This window comes from Ovis canadensis, chromosome 19 (assembly GCF_042477335.2).
Source record: "Ovis canadensis isolate MfBH-ARS-UI-01 breed Bighorn chromosome 19, ARS-UI_OviCan_v2, whole genome shotgun sequence".
In the NCBI taxonomy this organism is placed as follows: Eukaryota; Metazoa; Chordata; class Mammalia; order Artiodactyla; family Bovidae; genus Ovis; species Ovis canadensis.
Window position 1 is genome coordinate 66,372,460 of NC_091263.1, and position 22,154 is coordinate 66,394,613.

The following is a 22,154-nucleotide window of genomic DNA, read 5'->3' on the forward strand; positions in this document are numbered from 1 at the left end:
CTGTGTGTGTCCCGCCCATTTCCCTGCTGCTGCACTTTTGGCAACTGCCTCTGCTCTTTCCCAGGGATGGTTGTGGCATTGCATCAGGGGATATTTGTGCTTGTAATTTGCTCACTCAGCCCAGGAAGAGGGAGAATAGTATGCTGCAGAGATGGGGGCTGGGGGAGGGGGAGGTGGTGCTGGGCAGACAGAGAAATGGGTGTGGTGAGGGAGTACAGCTGCTCTAGGCCTATAGGGTAGCACTGCCCAGTCATCAGCTCAAAGAGATTCAAAGAGCGGCAGCAGCAGCTATTTTTATAAATCAGTCCTGAATCCAAGCTGAGCACATGGATTTAGAGTGAACAGTTGTCATGCTCTAACTATTACAGGCTGGGTGTTTGGTCGACAACACTAGAGTTGCTAAGCAAGAGACTCCTGTACAGTGCAGGGGGTACTTTACTTGCAACGTTTTAACTTTGCATTTTTCAACTCTGTTGTACAGCACGTCTCTCTTCTGGGGATGTCTTTTAAATTGTTGTGGTTTGACGGTCCATACTGCTGCTTTTTAAATGAAATGTTTTTGCCTCAGTTATATGCTTGCTTTCAAATATGGCTTAAGTAGAAGAAAGCTATCACTTCTTGAGTACTTGCTGTCTGCCAGGCACTAGTTGTAGGTGTTTATTTCTAGGTGAGAAAATTGAGACTGATGGAAATCAGAGGTCACACAGATTAAGTGGCATCCACACCAGGGTCCTTCTGACTCCCACACAGTAGTTCAGAAACTGTAGGTTCACACAGGGGTGATTCAAACACTTGAGAATTTATTCGTGCAAAGTAATCTCACTGGAGAATGACAATCCAGATATCAATTTATTTACGTCCAAAGTTTTAAGTGCCATATGAACAACTGGCATTAATTACCTACAGGCCCAGGACACCTCCTTTGTTTCTGGGCAGGCAAATCAGTAATAAGAGTGCAGTTGATTATAGAATTGAAACTAAGAGCACTGGATGTTCTTAGGGAATGTTTTAATCAAGTTACAGAAGCCTAGTGGATCAGTCTTCTTTCTGCATTGTGCTAACTCACATATTTACTCACATATTTATGTTGGACAGTGCTGGGGAGAGGAGATTCTAACACATTTCCTCACTGTCTCAGTTTTTTTTTTTTTTTTTTGTAATGGATAATTTTATTTACTTATTGTTGGGCAGGGACTTTTTCTAGCTTGGGCGAGAGGGGGCTACTCTGTAGTTGCAGTGCGTAAACTTCTCGTTGAGTTGGCTTCTCTTGGTGCCTAACACTGTCTCTAGGTACTGGGGGTTTCAGCAGTTGTGGTACCCAGGCTCTAGAGCACAGCCTTAATAGATGTGGTGCACAGGCTTAGTTGCTCCGTGGCATGTGGGATATTCCTGGATCAGGGATCAAGGATCTAACCTGTATGTCCTCCATTGACAGGTGGATTCCTTACCACTGAGCCACCAAGGAAGCCTCTTCAGTTTTTTAAGGTGTCTCTGCATATATTTGTCATCCCAGCATTTATTTACTTGAGTTAAAATCCCCAAATTTATAAATATGCTTATATTACATATTTAAACAGTCATTTTCCATTGTTTGGTGACAGTGAAGGAAACACCTGGATTTTCTTAGGTTTACGTGGCTTGGCTTTATTTTTTTAGAGGGTATAAAAATGTTCGTGTACTAATTGGCTTTCAAGGGAGAGAGTGACAAGTTTGTCAAACGTTATCAGAGTGGCTTGAGAACAGGGAAAGATGCTTGCAGTTTTAACTTTGGGTGTAGAGTGGGGGTGGGTGGGGATGAGCATTCCTTTGTGTGGTTTGAACCTCCCACCTACACCAAGATAGGTGGCTTAGTTTTAAAGATGTGGTTCCTATTGATCTTAGGGTCTTGTTCTTTTCTTCCCTGATCTTGTCTCTGAACTTGGTGATCCATCCTTTGGCTGTGTAAACTTTTGCTGTTGACACTTCAAACTTTTGGCATCACTATTCTCCTTTTCCTGTTTATTTTAAAGTATTAATCATCACTTGTTGATATGTAGGTTTTATTTTCCTTAAAAAGCAAGGACATCTGAAAGGAACATTTTGAAGTTGTCTTGATATAGTTCATATGGTTTGCTCAATTTGAAAAGGAAACCGAGTAGGTATCTCTGATTTCTTTGTCCTTCTAAATGGCATTCTTAGAACCAGACTGTGTGTGTGTGCGCGCTCAGTCAGTCAGTCTTGTCCAGCTTTTTCCGACTTCATGGTCTATCACCAAACTTCTGCATTGGCAGGCAGTTTCTTTACCACTGTGCCACCTGGGAAGCCCCCTAGAACCAGCTCACTGTGACAGCCTTATTGCTTGAAGTGAGTGTGTTGAGGACAATTAGGGTCAAGAAAGGGGATCAAACAAATATATATTGTACCCACTACCTTCAGTTTCTTGGTTTCCTCTTGCCTTTAACGCTTGACACTTCTGAAGAGTAGTGATCATTTGTAGAGTGTTCCTGAATTTGAGTTTTCTGTTTTTTGTTATTTTGTTTTGTTTTGTTTTGATTAGTCTGAGATTAAGCATTTTAGCGAAGAATATCAGGGAGATAGTATGGCCTTCCTGTCACACATTTTGTATCAGATGCTATCTGATATCATCATGGCTTATTGCTGATATTAACTTTAGTAACTTGATTTTAGTGACTTGGCTGCCTGGTTTTTTATAAAGCGACTCTTTTTCCGTTTCCTTACTTCATTTGTTAGAAGCTAGAAATGAGTCACCGAGTCAAGCCCACACTCCAGGGCAAGGGAATTTAAGCTCCACCTCCTGAGTATCAAAGAATTTGTGAGCATATGTTAAAACCACCCACAGTAATTAGTAAATATCTCTGAGAGGCTATACAGAGATCTGATTTTTTTCTGAAAGTTTCATCCTCTAATGTCAGTGAAACGCCCACAGCAGCAATTACTGTGCTGTTCTACCGGTGATTTTCTATTTCTCTCATTCCTCCTACATTATTGTTTGGAATTCTTCTGTAAGAAAGATTTGTGTTTTTTCCTCCCATTTACTTAATTTAATCATTTAGTGTGGATTAATGAATATTTTTCCCCCTCTGGGTTGTATTTCATTGTATAAATCCTTCTAGCTTTGACCATTTGGCACCTATGTTCTTTTGACACGTCCCTCTCCTACCCTGTCCCTTTTTTTTTTTTTTTGAGCACATTTTTACTTTCTGATATCACAGATGCCCCAGTCTGATCTTGTATTTTCTCTGCCTCAGTCCTAGAATCAACCATTTCTCCTGGTTTCTTATATTGGAAAAAAATATTTAGAAACCAAGATCTGGTTTCTAAATGAACTGGGTGTTCATTTACTCATTGCTACTGGGATATTACTGCTTCTTGACACTCTTAGGGAACAGAGTTAGGAAATATATTTATGTATACTGACCCAGGTATAGACATCTGATTTTTGTTTTTTTTGGCCACCCCTCACAGAGTATTAGTTCCCTGAACCTGTGCCTTCAACAGTGAAAGGACAGAGTCCTAAGCACTGGACCACCAGGGAATTCCCTACACATACCTGTTTCTGTATCTATCTGTATATAAATATAAACATGGATTCATGCTGGTTTCTCTGACTCTAATCCAGCATCACAGAGTTCATTGTAGCATTCTCCTCCTTGCTTATTTGTAATTTCTTTCTTTGACAGTGAGATACTTGGTTCTTATTATTTATAATAGATTTAGTTACTAGTTCAACCCTAATATATAAAGTAGGAAAGTAAAGTAAAATACAGGGTTTTCTTTCAGTATTTCTTTTTTTAAAATTTAACTTTTAACAGGAATACAGTTGATTTACAATATTGTGTTAGTTTCAGGTGGAAAGTACCGTTTTAACTGTCACCTGAGGTAAATTCCAAAGCATCTTGCAGTTAACCGATTTAAATTATATTTCTATAATATTGGTATTTTAAATTACTTTTTTTCAGTTCCAGTGGAGAGATGAAATCATTTGCCCCTGGCCAAACAGGGAATGAGTGACTTTAGCTGAAATAGGTGACCTATTCTCACTCCCAAGGATAAGCTTAATCCCAAGCAAAACAATCTCTTCATAGCAGGTATCTTGACTACCTTTGTCCCTTCTTGGTGGGATTGTTCCTTTAATTAACAAAGTTCCTGGGTTTTATTTTTATTTTTATTTTTTTTCCTGGGTTTTATATTTAAATTTTAAACTTTGGGAGTGTTGAGAGCAAGAACAGTTACTTTACTGGACTTCTTTCTACTTGCAGAATCATAGACTTGGAAGAGATCTTAGAGATAATCTAATGCAGCTTTCCACACAGTACAGGTGAATCCTCCAGCCCTTTCTTTTCATAAGTACTCCCCTAGATAGGGATTTCACTGCTGGTGGCTATCAATTCCAGGTTTGCAAATTTGTCGTTTTAGGAAGACTTCCTTGATCATGATCTCAGAGGTGCCTCCCGGTAGCTTTTATTTACTGGTTCTACTTTTGCTGTCTACAGTTATCCCCTGTAGATCCAGTGTCCACTTTACAGCTATTCAGTGACAGTTATTTTGTCCTACTTAAATTTGTTCTTTTCCAGCCTAAGCAGTTTTTTCCTTCTAGCCACGTCTTCTGAAATGTGCTGTCTAAACTGTTTACCATGTTGGGCATTATCCTTGGACATGCTGCAGTTTGTCACATATGTTCTGTCCTCAAGAGCTTCCCTGGTGGGTCAGATGGTTCAGTTTTGGGAGACCCAGTTTCTATCCCTGGGTGGGGAAGATCCTCTGAAGAAGGAAATGGCAACTCATTCCCCATTCTTCCCTGGAGAACTCTATGGACAGAGGAGCCTTGTGCACTAGAGTTCCTGGGGTCGCAGAGTCCCGACACAACTAAGCTACTAACAACACACACAGATACTACTGTATTAGGCCTTGGAGGTAAAGTGGTTAAGGAGTTAAAAATGATCCCTGCCCTTAGGGAGCTTAGTTTCCATATGTGCTGCTTCAGAATAAATTAGGTTCTTTTCTCTTCCAATATCCACTTTTTTTCAGTGTAAGTTTATACTTGTCTGGTAGTAAGCGCATCTCTAGGTCTTTTTTTCTCTAGAGCTGCTGTTAACCAGTCTTTGTCCTTGGTTGGTTTCTTGAAACTATGTATAGAACTTCTTTACACTCCTATAAGTGAAGTCGCTCAGTCGTGTCCAACTCTTTGCGACCTCAGGGACTGTAGCCTACCACATTCCTCTGTCCATGGGATTTCCCAGTCAGGAGTACTGGAGTGGGGTGCCATTTCCTTCTCCAGAGGATCTTCCCGACCCAGGGATCAAACCCGGGTCTCCCACATTGTAGGCAGACACTTTACCATCTGACCCATCTGTACACTCATATCCTTTCTGTAATTCCTGTATTCTCTCCATTGTTCCATAGGGGACCTTTTGAATCCTGATTCCATTCTCTTTGCTTTATTTATCCTTTCTATATCTGTAACTTTGATATGTTCTTTCTTTATTTTTATTTGACTAGATTAATATTCAGCTAGAGAATTTCAAGATCAGGTCCTGAAGTGAAGTGAAGTATTTCCAAAAGAGACCTTGTTTCTATTTTCTGCTATAGTTTGTGTGCAAAATTGTAATTAAAATATTTTACATCTTACTACTCTAAAGACACAGCTAGTTTCCTTCAAACGGTAGTTAATGATTACTGATTGAAGTTAGTTTATAAGGTTTTTTTTATTATGACAAAGTATAGATTCTGACTTATAAATGACTCACATATAAAACAGTTACAGCCTCTCTCTCATCCTTCACCCCACCCCCACCCCACATAGGTTGAGACTGTCATGAAAAAACTTAAAAAGCTTTTACAGAAGATTATACTATATTCTTAAAAAGGAAAAAAAAGGAAAAATTTAGGGGAGATTGGGGATAGGTGATGAGTAGAGAGACCCTTAAGAAAAAGTTTGCTTCATTAAAGTTGTTGTTATTAAATTGTCTGAAATTCTCAGATATCATTTTGCTGTCTGTCTGAAATTCTACGATATCTTTTTTTTTCTGCTGTTAAACTGTCTGAAGTTCTGAGATATTTAGATTATAACCCATTTTCTCTTTTAGGAATAGAAACACACAGGAAGATTCTAGACAGCTCTCGATTGTTTTCTTATAGGTAGAACATATTGGAGAAATGTGTATTCAGATCCTTCATCCATTTTAAATTAGGTTATTTGTTTTTAATCCATGAACTTTAAGAGTTCTTTATATATTCTAGATACAAATCCTTTGTCAGATATATTTGTTATAGTGTGGCAGTATTAGCACTGAACCAGGGGTCAAAAGACAAGAGTTTAGGTCCCAACTCTATCACAAAAGAGTTCTGAAGTCTGGGGCAACTCAGTGAACCTTTTTATTTACAGAATCAGGGTGCTGATCATACCTATCTCACAGGGTTGTTGTGAGAATTAAGAGATAAGTGAATGGGGAAGGCTCCCTTTAAAATGCTAGTGGGATACTGCCTAGTGGTCCAAGTAAAACTATAATCTTGGTGGATGTGGAATTGGTGGTGTTTCGGTGTTTTCAGTGGGATTTGCATCGCCTCTAAAAGCTTCATTTTACCATATATATGGTAAATTGGCTGTGAAACGATGAAATCATAGACTCATTAAACTACTGTGAGGCCCGGAATAATTGTCTTCTTTGAGGTCACATACCACAAAGCTGAGTTAGGACTTGAACTTTAATTTCTAGCATTCTTTTTACTATGTTCAGCTTAATAGCACAGCTCCTTCTGAATCTTCTTTGCACATAGCATTGTGATAAGTGCTGGGGGTGATTTGGGTGTGTGTGGTGTGTTTGTGTGTAGATACATGCTTTTATTTTTTGAGCGGGTAACACTGAAAGTGGATTGGCTGGTTTGGAAGGTAGGTGTATATTTAACCTTTAAAGAAATTGCCCTGCAAATGGCTTCCTCATTACCTTCTTTTCTAGATTCCATATATATGTGTTCAGTTCAGTTCAGTTGCTCGGTCGTGTCCAACTCTTTGCAACGCTATGGACTGCCACACACCAGGCCTCCCTGTCCATCACCAACTCCCAGAGTTTACCCAAACTCTTCCATTGAGTCAGTGATGCCATCCGACCATCTTATCCTCTGTTGTCCCCTTCTCCCACCTTCAATCTTTCCCAGCGTCAGGGTCTTTACAAATGAGACAGCTCTTTGCATCAGGTGGCCAAAGTATTGGAGTTTCAGCTTCAGCATCAGTCCTTCCAATGAACACTCAGGACTGATCTCCTTTAGGATGGACTGGTTGGATTTCCTTGCAGTCCAAGGGACTCTCAAGAGTCTTCTCCAACACCACAGTAAAAAAGCATCAATTCTTGGGTGCTCAGCTTTCTTTATAGTCCAACGCTCACATCCATACATGACTACTGGAAAAACCATAGCCTTGACTAGATGGAACTTTGTTGGCAAAGCAATGTCTCTGTTTCTTAATATGCTGTCTAGGTTGGTCATAACTTTCCTTCCAAGAAGTAAGCGTCTTTTAATTTCATGGCTACAGTCACCATCTGGAGTGATTTTGGAGCCCAAGAAAGCAAAGTCAGTCACTGTTTCCATTGTTTCCCCATCTATTTGCCATGAAGTGATGGGACTGGATGCCATGATCTTAGTTTTCTGAATGTTGAGCTTTAAGCCAACTTTTTCACTCTCCTCTTTCACTTTCATCAAGAGGCATTGTAGTTCCTCTTCACTTTCTGCCACAAGGGTGGTGTCATCTGCATATCTGAGGTTATTGATATTTCTCCTGGCAATCTTGATTCCAGCTTGTGCTTCCTCCAGCCCAGCGTTTCTCATGATGTACTCTGCACAGAAGTTAAATAAGCAGGGTGACAATATACAGCCTTGACGTACTCCTTCTTCTATTTGGAACCAGTCTGTTGTTCCATGTCCAGTTCTAACTGTTGGTTCCTGACCTGCATACAGGTTTCTCCAGAGGCAGGTCAAGTGATCTGGTATTCCTACCTCTTGAAGAATTTTCCACAGTTTGTTGTGGTCCACACAGTCAAAGGCTTTGGTATGGTCAATAAAGCAGAAATCGATGTTGCTTTCAAGGAACTCTCTTGCTTTTTTGATGATCCAGTGGATGTTGGCAATTTGATCTCTGGTTCCTCTGCCTTTTCTAAAACCAGCTTGAACATCTGGAAGTTCATGGTTCACATATTGCTGAACCCTGGCTTGGAGAACGTTGAGCATTACTATACTAGTGTGTGAGATGAGTGCTATTGTGAAGTAGTTTGAGCATTCTTTGGCATTGCCTTTCTTTGGAATTGGAATGAAAACTGACCTTTTCCAGTCCTGTGGCCACTGCTGACTTTTCCAAATTTGCTGGCATATTGAGTGCAGCACTTTCACAGCATCATCTTTCAGGATTTGAAATAGCTCAACTGGAATTCCATGACCTCCATTAGCTTTGTTGGTAGTGATGCTTTCTAAGGCCCACTTGACTTCACATTCCAGGATGTCTGGCTCTAGGTGAGTGATCACACCATCATGATTATCTTGGTCGTGAAGATCTTTGTACAGTTCTTCTGTGTATTCTCGCCACCTCTTCTTAATATTTTCTGCTTCTGTTAGGTCCCTACCATTTTTGTCCTTTCTTGAGCCCCTCTTTGCCTGAGATGTTCCCTTGGTAGCTCTAATTTTCTTGAGATCTCTAGCCTTTTCCATTCTATTGTTTCCTCTATTTCTTTGCACTGATCACCAAGGAAGGCTTTCTTATCTCTCCTCGCTATTCTTTGGAACTCTGCATTCATATGCGTATATCTTTCCTTTTCTCCTTTGCCTTTAGCTTCTCTTCTTTTCTCAGCTATTTGTAAGGCCTCCTCAGACAGCCATTTTGCTTTTTTGCATTTCTTTTTCTTGAAGATAGTCTTGATCCCTGTATCCTGTACAATGTCACAAACCTCCATCTGTAGTTCATCAGGCACTCTATCAGATCTATTCCCTTAAATCTATTTCTCACTTTCACTGTATAATCATAAGGGATTTGATTTAGGTCATACCTGAATGGTCTAGTGGTTTTCCCTACTTTCTTCAATCTAAGTCTGAATTTGGCAATAAGGAGTTCATGACCTGAGCCACAGTCAGCTCCCAGTCTTGCTTTTGCTGACTGTATAGAGCTTTTCCATCTTTGGCTGCAAAGAATATAATCAGTCTGATTTCAGTGTTGACCATCTGGTGATGTCCATGTGTAAAGTCTTTTCTTGTGTTGTTGGAAAAGGGTGTTTGCTGTGACCACTAGACCATTCAGGTATGACCTAAATCAAACCCCTTATGATTATACAGTGGAAGTGAGATAGATTTAAGGGACTAAATCTGATAGAGTGCCTGATGAACTTTGGACGGAGGTTTGTGAGATTGTACAGGATACAGTGCGTTCTCTTGGTAAAACTCTATTAGTCTTGTTCTGCTTCATTCCGTACGCCAAGGCCAAATTTGCCTGTTACCCCAGGTGTTTCTTGACTTTCTATTTTTGTATTCCAGTCCCCTATAATGAAACGGACATCTCTTTTGGGTGTTAGTTCTAAAAGGTCTTGTAGGTCTTCATAGAACCATTCAGCTTCTTCAGTGTTACTGGTTGGGGTATAGACTTGGATTACTGTGATATTGAATGGTTTGCCTTGGAAATGAACAGACATCATTCTGTCGTTTTTGAGATTGCATCCAAGTACTGCATTTTGGACTCTTGTTGACCATGATGGCTACTCCATTTCTTCTAAGGGATTCCTGCCCGCAGTAGATATAATGGTCATCTGAGTTAAATTCACCCATTCCAGTCCATTTTAGTTTGCTGATTCCTAGAATGTCAACGTTCACTCTTGCCATCTCCTGTTTGACCACTTCCAATTTGCCTTGATTCATGGACCTAACATTCCAGGTTCCTATGCAGTATTGCTCTTTACAGCATTGGACTTTACTTCCATCACCAGTCACATCCACAACTGGGTATTGTTTTTCTTTGGCTCCATCCCTTCATTCTTTCTGGAGTTATTTCTCCACTGATGTCTAGTAGCATATTGGGCACCTACCTACCTGGGGAGTTCCTCTTTCAGTATCCTATCGTTTTGCCTTTTCATCCTGTTCATGGGGTTCTCAAGGCAAGAATACTGAAGTGGTTTGCCATTTCCTTCTCTAGTGGACCACATTTTGTCAGACTTTTCCACCATGACCCGTCGGTCTTGGGTGGCTCCACACAGCATGGCTTAGTTTCATTGAGTTAGACAAGGCTGTGGTCCTAGTGTGATTAGATTGACTAGTTTTCTGTGATTATGGTTTCAGTGTGTCTGCCCTCTGATGCCCTCTCGCAACACCTACCGTCTTACTTGGTTTTCTCTTACCTTGGATGTGGGGTATCTCTTCTCAGCTGCTATAGCAAAGCGTAGCCACTGCTCCTTACCTTGGACTAGGGATATCTCCTCATGGCCACCCCTCCTGACCTTGAGGAGGAGGAGTAGCTCCTCTTGGCCCTCCTGCGCCCGCATAGCCACTGCTCCTTGGACGTGGGGTTGCTCCTCTTCGCTGCCGCCACTGACCTCGGGTGTGGGGTAGCTCCTCCCGGTAGCAGCCTAGCACTCTTGGCCCTATTCCATCATAGAGCCTGGACTTCCCCGGTGGCTCAGATGGTAAAGTGTTTACCTACAATGCGGAAGACCCAGGTTCAATCCCCGGGTCGGGCAGATCTCCTGGAGAAAGAAATGGCAACCCACTCCAGTATTCTTGCATGGAAAACCCCATGGACGGAGGAGCCTGGTAGGCTCCAGTCCATGGGGTCACAAAGAGTCAGCCACGACTGAGCGACTTCACCCTCACCTTCACTAATCATAAAGTCAGCTGATGTTGCTCCTAGGTTTTCAGATCAGGTGTTCATGCAGGGGAACTTAGAAAAGACAACTGTTTTATTGTTTTTAAATGAAGTGACAACACAGGTCCCTATATACATTTTTTCCCTTTAATTAATGAATGGCTTGGATCTTTTTAGTAAAATTAGAGACTTTCTTGTTATTGAATGACAATTTTGTCAGGTAAAGGATCTTCACTTCAGTTGCTCAGTCATGTCCAACTTTTGCGACCCCATGAGCTGCAGCACGCCAGGCCTCCCTGTCCAACACCAACTCCTGGAGCCCACCCAAATAGTCTTCCCTGTAGCTTAAATAGTAAAGAATCTTTCTGCAGTACAGGAGAAGGCGATGGCACTCCACTCCAGTGCCCTTGCCTGGAAAATCCCATGGACAGAGGAGCCTGGTAGGCTTCAGTCCATGGCGTCGCTAAGAGTCGCACATGACTGAAGTGTGGCGTCGCGAAGAGTCGGGCACGACTGAAGTGACTTAGCAGCAGCAGCGGTACAGGAGACCTGGGTTTGATCCCTAGGTCGGGAAGATCCTCTGGAGAAGGGAATGGCAATCCCCAGTATTCTTGCCAGGAGAATCCCATGGACAGAGTAGCCTTGTTGGCTACAGTCTGTGGGATCACAAAGAGAACACGGCTGAGAGACTAACGCTACGCTTTGTCAGGTAAAAAGGGCTGTGTTCATACGTAATAGAGACGGTCACCAATTACGACAGTTAGTGTTAAAAACAGACCAGTAAATCGATTGAGAGGTGAGTTGTTGGAACAAGAAATAACGACTTTAATCAGAAAGCTAGCAGACCAAAAAGATGGCAGACTAACATCTCAAAAAACTACCTTCTGGGCTTCCCTGGTTGCTCAGTGGTAAAGAATTCGCTGGCCAAGGCAGGAGACATGGGTTTGATCCCTGATCCGGCAAGACCCCATATGCCCTGGAGCAACGAAGCCTGTGCCGCACAGCTACTGAAGCCCCGGCTCCCTAAAGCCTGTACTCTGCAGCAAGAGAAGCCACCACAAGGAGAAGCCTGGGCACTGCAAACGGAGATTAACCCCCACTCGCCTCAACTAGAGAAAAGCCTGCACAGCAACAAAGACCCACCACAGCCAAAGATAAATAAAATTACATATTGAAAAACCCATCTTCCCTCAGTCTGAATTTGGACTCCTTTTGTATACAGGAGAGGGAGGGGCCGTCTGGGCACTGACCAATGGCTGAGCAGAACCACTAAGGTTGTTGGTTGATGGTCGCTCGCTAACGGTTGCTTGCTTGGGGGAGGAGCCCACTGGGCACTGACCAATGGCTGAGGAGAACCACTACTGGTCGCTGGTTGACAGTTGCTCACCAACGGTTGCTTGCTTGGGGGAGGTGCTCATTGTGGCACCAACCAATGGCTGAGCAGGACCACTAACGGTTGCTGGTTGGCAGTTGCTCCCTAACGGCTGCTCCAGCAGCTATCAATGTGTGCACTGGCCTTGATGCCTCTATACTCTGAGCAGAAAGATGGGACACCAGAAAGTGACCAGGACCTCTAGCCCTCAGTGGAGCTAGGCTTGCAGATGGTGGAGACCTCGGTGGCCTTGCAGAGGCAGTTGACATGCCCATTAGTGGGATCACTGAGGTGGCTGGTTCAGCCTGCGACTGGCCTCACTCCTCAGCTGGTGACTGATGAGGTAGCCTGGGAGCTGTTGTCCCCAGAGTGGGCAGGCCTGGTGAGCTAGTTGTGGCCACATGCAGGAGAGGTGCTGCAGAGCTGCCCCTGCCCCTGCCCTGCCTTAATGGAGCGGGATCTGGCCGTGGCGATGGAGGAAGGGCCCCTCGCACTTCAGGTTCGTGCTGGGGAGGCCGCTATTACTGGATACATGGTATTTATGTGGGCTGCTTGGTTTGTAAAGAATCTCTGCTATATGGTAATTTCAGATTTCATGCATCGAACTTTTTTTTTCAGTTGAGGTTTATATTTAATTTTTTTATTATAGCTGATTTATAATGTGTTTGCTTTCAGTGTACAGCAAAGTAATTTAGTTACACATATATATTCTTTTTCATATTCTTTTCCATCATGGTTTAGACAGAATATTGAATATAGTTCCCTGTGCTGTACAGCAGAATCTTGGTGTTTATCTGTTTTATATGTAGTAGTTTGTATCTGCTAATCTCAAACTCCTGATTCCTCCCTCACCTTCTTTCCCTTTGGTAACCATAAATTTGTTTTCAATGTGAGTCTGTTTCTGTTTTGTGAAGTTCATTTGTGTCATATTTTAGATTCCACATATAAGTGATATCAGTTACTGTTCTTTTTGTGGAGAAATACCAGGATACTTTATTTTCTTGAAATCAGCTTTTTTGTTGTTGTTGTTCTAAGATTGTTTTGTTTAAAACCAATGAAATGGAATTGTTAGATTTTTAAGGGTCTTATTTTTGAAATGTTGGTTATATTATTCAATCTAATTCAGTAAGTGGTTTTATTTTTTGTTTGACTGTGCCACTCAGCTTACAGAATCTGTCTCCTGACCTGACCTGACCTGGTGGTGAAAGCCCAGAATTCTAACCACAAGGCCAAGAGTGAATTTATATGTTCTAGGTTCAGTTTAGGTTCTTTGGGTATAAGACTGTGTGAGTCAGATGGTAAAGAATCTTCCTGCAATGCGGGAGACCTGGGTGTGATCCCTGGGTTGGGAAGATCCCCTGGTGAAGGGAATGACAACCCACTCCAGTATTGTTTCTTGGACAGTCCCATGGACAGAGGAGCCTGGCAGGCAAAGAGTCAAACCCAACTGTGTAACTAACACTTTGACCTTCAAGTGCTGCCTTAAGAAGTCCAAATATTTAGTGTACTTGTCAGTTTTTTGGATGGTTTTTGAATTCTGTTTTTTAATTAAACCTGTAACTTGGAGATAATTGTCAATTCATATAAGGTTGTAAGAAAACAATACAGAGAAATCTTTTGTACCCTTTGCCCTAGTCAGTCAGTCAGTCAGTCAGTCAGTCAGTTCAATTGCTCAGTCGTGTCCAACTCTTTGCGACCCCATGGATTGCAGCATGCCAGGCCTGCCTGTCCATCACCAGCTCCCGGAGTTCACTCAAACTCACGTCCATCGAGTCCGTGATGCCATCCAGCCATCTCATCCTCTGTCGTCCCCTTCTTCTCCTGACCCCAATCCCTCCCAGCATCAGAGTCTTTTCCAATGAGTCAACTCTTCGCATGTCATGGCCAAAGTACTGGAGTTTCAGCTTTAGCATCATTCTTTACAAAGAACACCCAGGACTGATCTCCTTTAGAATGGACTGGTTGGATCTCCTTGCAATCCAAGGGACTCTCAAGAGTCTTCTCCAACACCACAGTTCAAAAGCATCAATTCTTCGGCGCTCAGCTTTCTTCACAGTCCAACTCTTACATCCATGCATGACCACTGGAAAAACCATAGCCTTGACTAGATGGAATTTCATGGCTGTGATCACCATCTGCAGTGATTTTGGAACCCCCCAGAATAAACTCTGACACTGTTTCCGCTGTTTCCCCATCTATTTCCCATGAAGTGATGCGACTAGATGCCGTGATCTTCGTTTTCCGAATGTTGAGCTTTAAGCCAACTTTTTCACCCTCCTCTTTGACTTGCATCAAGAGGCTTTTTAGTTCGTCTTCACTTTCTGCCATAAGGGTGGTGTCATTTTTCCTGGCAATCTTGATTCCAGCTTGTGCTTCTTCCAGCCCAGCATTTCTGATGATATGCTCTGCATAGAAGTTAAATAAGCAGGGTGACAATATACAGCCTTGACGTATTCCTTTTCCTGTTTGGAACCAGTCTGTTGTTCCATGTCCAGTTCTAACTGTTGCTTCCTAACCTAGATATAGGTTTCTCAAGAGGCAGGTCCGGTGGTCTGGTATTCCCATCTCTTTCAGAATTTTCCACAGTTCATTGTGATCCACACAGTCAAAGGCTTTGGCATAAAAAATTAAAGCAGAAATCGATGTTTTTCTGAAACTCTCTTGCTTTTTTGATGCCCTAGTAGTATTTTGCAAAACCATATAGCAAGGATATTGACATAGAAACAGTTAACAGTAAATGGTACAACCCCTCTGGAAAGCAGTTTGGTAGTTTGCCCGAGAGTACAGTTGCTGGGTCGTGTGGTAGTTGCGTGTTTAGTTTTTAGAGAAATGCCATTTATATTGATATAACATGGCGGCAGTCTGGGCTCTGCAAGTGGTCTTCACTGATACTGCAGTTCCTTTACCTACTTCAGGGATGAAGTTCTGAATCCGCTCCTTGGTCCCTGACTCCATCCTAGAGAGAGTTCCACCTTTGCCATATGGTAGTGTTGGGACTAGTGTGTTTTCTCTGGTGTTTGGCTGGAGTAAAATGGGTATTGTCTAAAAGTTTCCTGTCTTGCTTAGCTGCTTCTTTCCTGGTCCTTGGGCTAAAGTGAGCAGAGTTTTGTTGGAGTTTTCCTTGTCTGCACTCTTAGGTGTTTCTGGATTGCCATGCTCGTCATTTCCAATATTGAGATATATTAGACAAAAAGAAAACCCAGGGAACTCATCACTTTTTTGTTCCTTAGATCCCAAGGTCCCTTGACATTCTACCTTCTCTCCACCTTTCAAAGTCTTATGTTTGTTTTATATATGTATAATATCCAGGATTTTTAGTTGTAACTAATGAGAGGAAGAGGAAAAAGTAAATCTGTATTTTCCAAGAAGCATAAGTTTTTGTATTGTTTTAAAAATGACATTTATTTTTCTATTTATGAGAATATATATTTAATGTGGAAAATTTAGAAAATAAAAAAAATGAAAGAATAACAACATTTTGATATGTAATCTTTTAGCTGTTTTCTGTGAATATATATACTTACTTTTCTTCATACATAAAGTATGAACTGTTTATATTATTCAAGGACTTTCCACTTAAGTATTATAAGTATCATTCCTGGTCAGGAAATGCTTGTGTATAATGACATTTTTTTGTGGTATCAGTTAAGTTGTAATGTGTATATTCAGGAGGTGATCCATATGTGTTATTCTGCTAGGTTAAGTGCTTAAGAGAGAGCCCCCATACATTAAAAGGATGTACTGTTTCCCATGAATCTCAGTGTTTAGACATGGCTTTTTTACGAAAGGGAGTCTAAAGTAAACCATATTTAGCTATAAGTTTCAGAAACTCTGATGTATGGGTAGATACTTAGGTTTTAAAGTTTAAAAGTATCCACATGTCTTTATGAATGCTATTTTGATTGAAGTTCATATTTTCCATTATGTCATAAGAAGGGTCATTATACTTTTTAGGAGAAAATCAGAGATAATAATGGCTTTTTGTTTTTTCTTGGAGGAAATAGGAGATACCAGCAGTGTTTGTTTCAGTAAACCCTAGCATTAGTTTTCTGCTGAAGTTTGCAAAACATAAGCCAGAATGATTTTAATATTTTTCCATAGTGCAACTTTTTCTAATTGCTGTGCAGTATACTTCCAGATGTTCAGATTTATTGGGAAGTTTAGATTATTTCATAAATTGGGAATTTAATATTTGATGTCCAGATTCATGTAGTAGATCTAATTAAAATTTATTGTATTTCATTTTTTCACTCTGTATCTTTTTCTTAGTATCATGAATAGTTGCACTGTCAAACTGAAACTAATAATGATAAAATCACTTTACAGATAAACACATGTAGAATTATATAATATTTGGAGTTGTTTTAATTTGTTTCTTAAATATGAAGGTGCATATGTCATAGTTTAGAAAGCTATTCTTTCAACCTAACATGGAGTCATTAATTAGACATAAAGCTGTAATGTTATTGCTTAATATTTTTGAAACTTCAAAATTGTATCGCTTTTGCTTTTCCAAAAGTGATAAGTAGTGCTATGAAAAAAAATTTTTAATTTAGAAAAAGGAAAATATTTACCAAGTTGCCAGTTTTCGTATTCTTTTTACAAGCAATTAATCATTGAGGAGTGCTCAGCAAGCTGTTTCCTCTTTGCCAGTCTCTACAGCTTGTGGTTTGAAATGTTCATCGCTATCTGGTAGTAAACCCCAAATGCCCCACACCAACCTCATTGGTCTGCTCCAGGTCTGTGTGGCAGGTTGTGTTCACTCTCTTTAATCCCTCTACTGTACCGAAATCAGTGATTGCATAAAAGATTGTACATGGAGTCTGATTTTATAGTTTCTTTCAAAGAAAATACTTTAATGGAAATTTGTTTAAAATGTCTCAATAGCCCTATAAATGAAATTGGAGACTGACTGTAATATGACTTACTGGCAGAGGATGTATGTGTATGTTTTTAAATCTTAGGGTTTTCAGAAGTGGTGCTGTTTAGTGAGACTAAATGTGAATCTGAGATCTGTTTGTCATCTCTCCCCTTATCTCTTCATTTTTTTCTTCATGTTTGTCATTTTTTGTCCTGTATTATGTTTGATAACACAAAGCACTAAAGAAAGGTAAAAGTCATCATCCCTTCTCTTAAATGTATAACATTATTGAGAAAAATCAGACATGTAATCTGCGGGTATAATAAAAACTTTTTTCTTGTAGGGAAAATGCAGTGATTGACTGAAGTAAATTTTTCAGTTAAACTCTCTTTTAAAGTCTTCACAAACGGGAAGTTTTCTAAATGAAACAAAATTTTTCCAGAATGTGACACATGCTGAGTAATTTTTAACAGAAAGTTTATGGTGGGACTTACCTGGTGACACAGTGGTAAAGAATCTACCTGCCAGTGCAGGAGGCACGCGTTCAGTCCCTGATCCAGGACGATCCTGCACGTTGAGAGCCTGTGGCCCACAACAATTGAGCCTGTGCTCTAGGAATCAGAAACTCAGATGCTGAGCACATGCCTGTGTGCCCTGGAGTCTGTGCAACAAGAGAAGCCACCGCAGTGAGAAGCCTGCACGCTGGAGCAGAGTAGTCCCTGCCTGATACAACTAGAGAAGAGCCCGTGCAGCAGCGAAGACCCCGCACAGTCAAAAATGAATAAATAAATAGTTTACAGAATGTCTATAAGTTAAGGGCAAATAACAGTAAGAAAATAAAGCAGTATAGGAGTATTAAATGAAAACTGAAACTTTCTTCCTGGTAAGTGAAAATTGGTTTCTGATTAATTTGTATTTTTTGTAACATGAGAAAGGCTCACATGAGTTTATTAATCATCAAAGTTTCTATGAACAGTTTTGTATCCTGGGCTTGTTTTTCTGTTGGGTTGTCAGCATTTTTCTTATTGTGAGAGCTATTAGTACATTATAAAAGTTAAAAAGAAAGCCCTTTATTATTTGTAATGCAGATATTTTCCTCTTTGTTTGTTAAACTTTTTTTTGCCTTTTAAATTATGTTATTTTAAAAATAAGCTTTAAAAATTTTTGCATAGTCACAATTTTCAGTATTTTGATTTATGGGCTTTTGAACTTTAGTAATAAAGTATTTCTTCCGTATACACAAGGATAAAAAAAATCCTGGAGAGCCTTCTTGATAGGGAAGTTTGCATTTGAGAAATTTAGTAAGAATTTTAATAATTATCTTCTTTATATGAACATGGAAGTTGAGGTATCAAGAGATCACCACATAGTAAATGGGTGATCATACGTTTTGCCACTGTGTAGCGCTTTTCAGTGGAACTTGAAAGTGAATCCATGAAAAAGTGAATCCATAAAAGCCCTTATTTTATTGTTTAACTTTTTATTTGACATTATTTTGGACTCACAGGAAGTTAGAAATAGTATTCTTGTGTACCCATTACCTAACTACTCCCAATAGTGACTGACGTCTTAAACAGCTGTAGTATAATATCAAAACCAGGAAATTTACATTGGTACATTACTGTTAACCACATTACAGGCCTTATTCAGTTTACCCTAACTTTTTTAACCTGCATTTGTGTATGTGTGTGTAGTTCTTGTAAACCTCTTCTTTCAACCTGTCTCAGTCATTTGATAACCACTAATTTGTTCTCTATCTTTATAGTTTTGTCATTTTGAGAATGACATAAAATTAGAATCATGTAGTATGTGATCTGTTGAGATTAGCTTTTTTCCACTAAGCATAATGCCCTTGTGCCCCATTGTATTAATAGTTTGTTCCTTTTTATAGCTAAGTAATATTACCTGGATCATGGAAAACAAGAGAGTTCCAGAAAAACATCTATTTCTGCTTTATTGACTATGCCAAAGCCTTTGACTGTGTGGATCACAATAAACTGTGGAAAATTCTGAAAGAGATGGGAATACCAGACCACCTGACCTGCCTCTTGAGAAACCTGTGTGTAGGTCAGGAAGCAACAGTTAGAACTGGACATGGAACAACACACTGGTTCCAAATAGGAAAAGGAGTACGTCAAGGCTGTATATTGTCATCCTGCTTATTTAACTGATTTGCAGAGTCCATCATGAGAAACGCTGGGCTGAAAGAAGCACAAGCTGGAATCAAGATTGCCAGGAGAAATATCAATAACCTCAGATATGCATATGACACCACCCTTCTGGCAGAAAGTGAAGAGGAACTAAAAAGCCTCTTGATGAAAGTCAAAGAGGAGAGTGAAAAAGTTGGCTTAAAGCTCAGCATTCAGAAAACAAAGATCATGGCATCTGGTCCCATCACTTCATGGGAAATAGATGGGGAAACAGTGGAAACAGTGTCAGACTTTATTTTTTGGGGCTCCAAAATCCCTGCAGATTGTGATCGCAGCCATGAAATTAAAAGACGCTTACTCCTTGGAAGGAAAGTTATGACCAACCTAGATAGCATATTCAAAAGCAGAGACATTACTTTGCCGACTAAGGTCCGTCTAGTCAAGGCTATGGTTTTTCCAGTGGTCATGTATGGATTGTGAAAGTTGGACTGTGAGGAAAGCTGAGTGCTGAAGAATTGATGCTTTTGAACTATGGTGTTGGAGAAGACTTTTGAGAGTCCCTTGGACTGCAAGGAGATCCAACTAGTCCATCCTAAAGGAGATCAGTCCTGGGTGTTCTTTGGAAGGACTGATGCTAAAGCTGAAACTCCAGTACTTTGGCCATGACATGCGAAGAGTTGACTCATTGGAAAAGACTCTGATGCTGGGAGGGATTGGGGGCAGAAGGAGAAGGGGACGACAGAGGATGAGATGGCTGGATGGCATCACTGACCCGATGGACAAGAGTTTGGGTGAACTCCGAGAGTTGGTGATGGACTGGGAGGCTTGGCGTGCTGCAATTCATGGGGTCGCAAAGAGTCAGACATGACTGAGCGACTGAACTGAACTGAATATTACATGATACTCCAAGGCCAAACTTCCGTGTTACTCCAGGTTGCTCTTGACTTCCTACTTTTACATTCCAATCCCCTATGATGAAAAGGACATCTTTTTTTGGTGTTAGTTCTAGAAGGTCTTGTAGGTCTTCATAGAGCTGGCCAACTTCAGCTTCTTTGGCATTAGTGGTTGGGAATTAAGTTGGATTGCTGTGGTGTTGAATGGTTTGCCTTGGAAACAAACAATGATCATTCTGTCAGTTTTGGAGATTTCTCTCAAGTATTGTATTTTGAACTCTTTTGCTGACTATGAGGGTTACTCCATTTCTTTTAAGGGATTCTTAGCCACAGTAGTAGATACATTGATCATCTGAATTAAAGTCACCCATTCCTGTTCATTTTAGTTCACTGATTCCTAAGATATCAATGTTCACTCTTGCAATATAGTGCTGGACCACGTCCTATTTACCTTGATTCCTGGACCTAACATTCCAGGTTCCTATGCAATATTGTTCTTTACAGCATCAGACTTCACTTTCACCACCAGTCACATCCACAACTGAACGTCGTTTCTGCTTTGGGTCAGCCTCTTCTTCCTTTCTGGAGCTATGTCTCTGCTCTTCTCCAGTAGCATGTTGGACATCATCTGACCTGGGCAGGGAGGGATGCTCATCTTCTGGTGTCATATCTTTTTGCCTTTTCATACTGTTCATGGCGTTCTTGAGGCAAGAATACTGGAGTGGTTTGCCATTCCCTCCTCCAGTGACCTGTCCTTGGGTGGTCCTGTGTGGCAAGGCTCATAGCTTCACTGAGTTAAGCAAGCCCCTTTGCCACAACAAGGCTCATGAAGGTGAAATGCCGGATTGGATGGATCACAACCTGGAATCAAGATTGCTGGGAGAAATATCAACAAACTCAGATATGCAGATGATACTACTTTAATGGCAGAAAGTGAAGATGAACTAAAGAGCCCTTGAGGGTGAAAGAGGAGAATGACAAAGTTGATGTGAAACTTCTTTCAAAAAGCTAAGATCATGGTATCTGGTCCCATCAATTCATGGCAGATAGAAAGGGAAAAAGTGGAAACAATAACAGAAATTTTATTTTTTGAGGCTTCAAAATCACTACAGATGGTGACTGCAGGTATGAAATTAAAAGACACTTGCTCCTTGGAAGGAAAGCTATGAGAAACCTAGGCAGAGTATTCAAAAGCAGAGGCATCATTTTGCTGACAAAGGCTCATATAGTCAAAGCTGTGGTTTTTCCAGTAGTCACATGCAAATATGTGAGTTGGACTATAAAGAAGGCTGAGTGCTGAAGAATTGATGCTTTCAAATTTTTGTGCTTGAAAGACTCAATCCCTTGGACTGCAAGGAGATCAAACCAATTAATCCTAAAGGAAATCAGCCCTGAATATTCATTCATTGGGAGGACTGATGCTGAAGCTTTGGCCACCTGGTGTGAAGAGCCAACTCATTGGAAAAGACTCTGATGCTGGGAAAGATGGGGGCAGGAGAAGAGGGCGACAGAGGATGAGATGGCTGGCTGGCATCACCAACTCTGGACATGAGTTTGAGCAAACTCTGAGAGATAGTGAAGGACAGGGAAGTCTGGCATGCTGTAGTTCGCAGCATGTAGTTCACAGGGTCGCAAAGAGTCAGACATGACTTAGTAACTAAAAAACAAATATTACATGGTATAGATGTCATGTGTTTAGCTTTATACTGTTGAAAGATATTTGGGTTGGTTCATATTTTGTTGTGAATAAATCTGCTATGAGCATTTGTGTATAGGTTGTTCAGTGAACATAATGTTTTCTTTGGAATAAATACCCAAGAGTTTGATTGCTGACTTGTATGGGAAGGGTGTGTTTGATTTTTGGAGAAACTGTCCAGCTGTTTTTCTGGATTGGCTTGTAGTATTACCTTCCCAGCAGTGTAGGAGAGAGCCAGTTTTTCTGCATCCTCACTAGCATTTGGTATAGTCACTCTTTTTATTTTAGCTGTTTTAATCTATGTGTCTATTTTTACAGTTCCTTAAATTGCAGACAGCTCAAAATAAAAGAGCT

General features: G+C 40.7%; 1 protein-coding gene across 42 annotated transcripts in view; it reads left to right on the plus strand.

Annotated features, from left to right (window-relative positions):
• Positions 1-22,154, plus strand: part of MAP4 (microtubule associated protein 4) — a 157,793-nt gene that overhangs the window by 1,491 nt on the left and 134,148 nt on the right. The window lies entirely within an intron of this gene.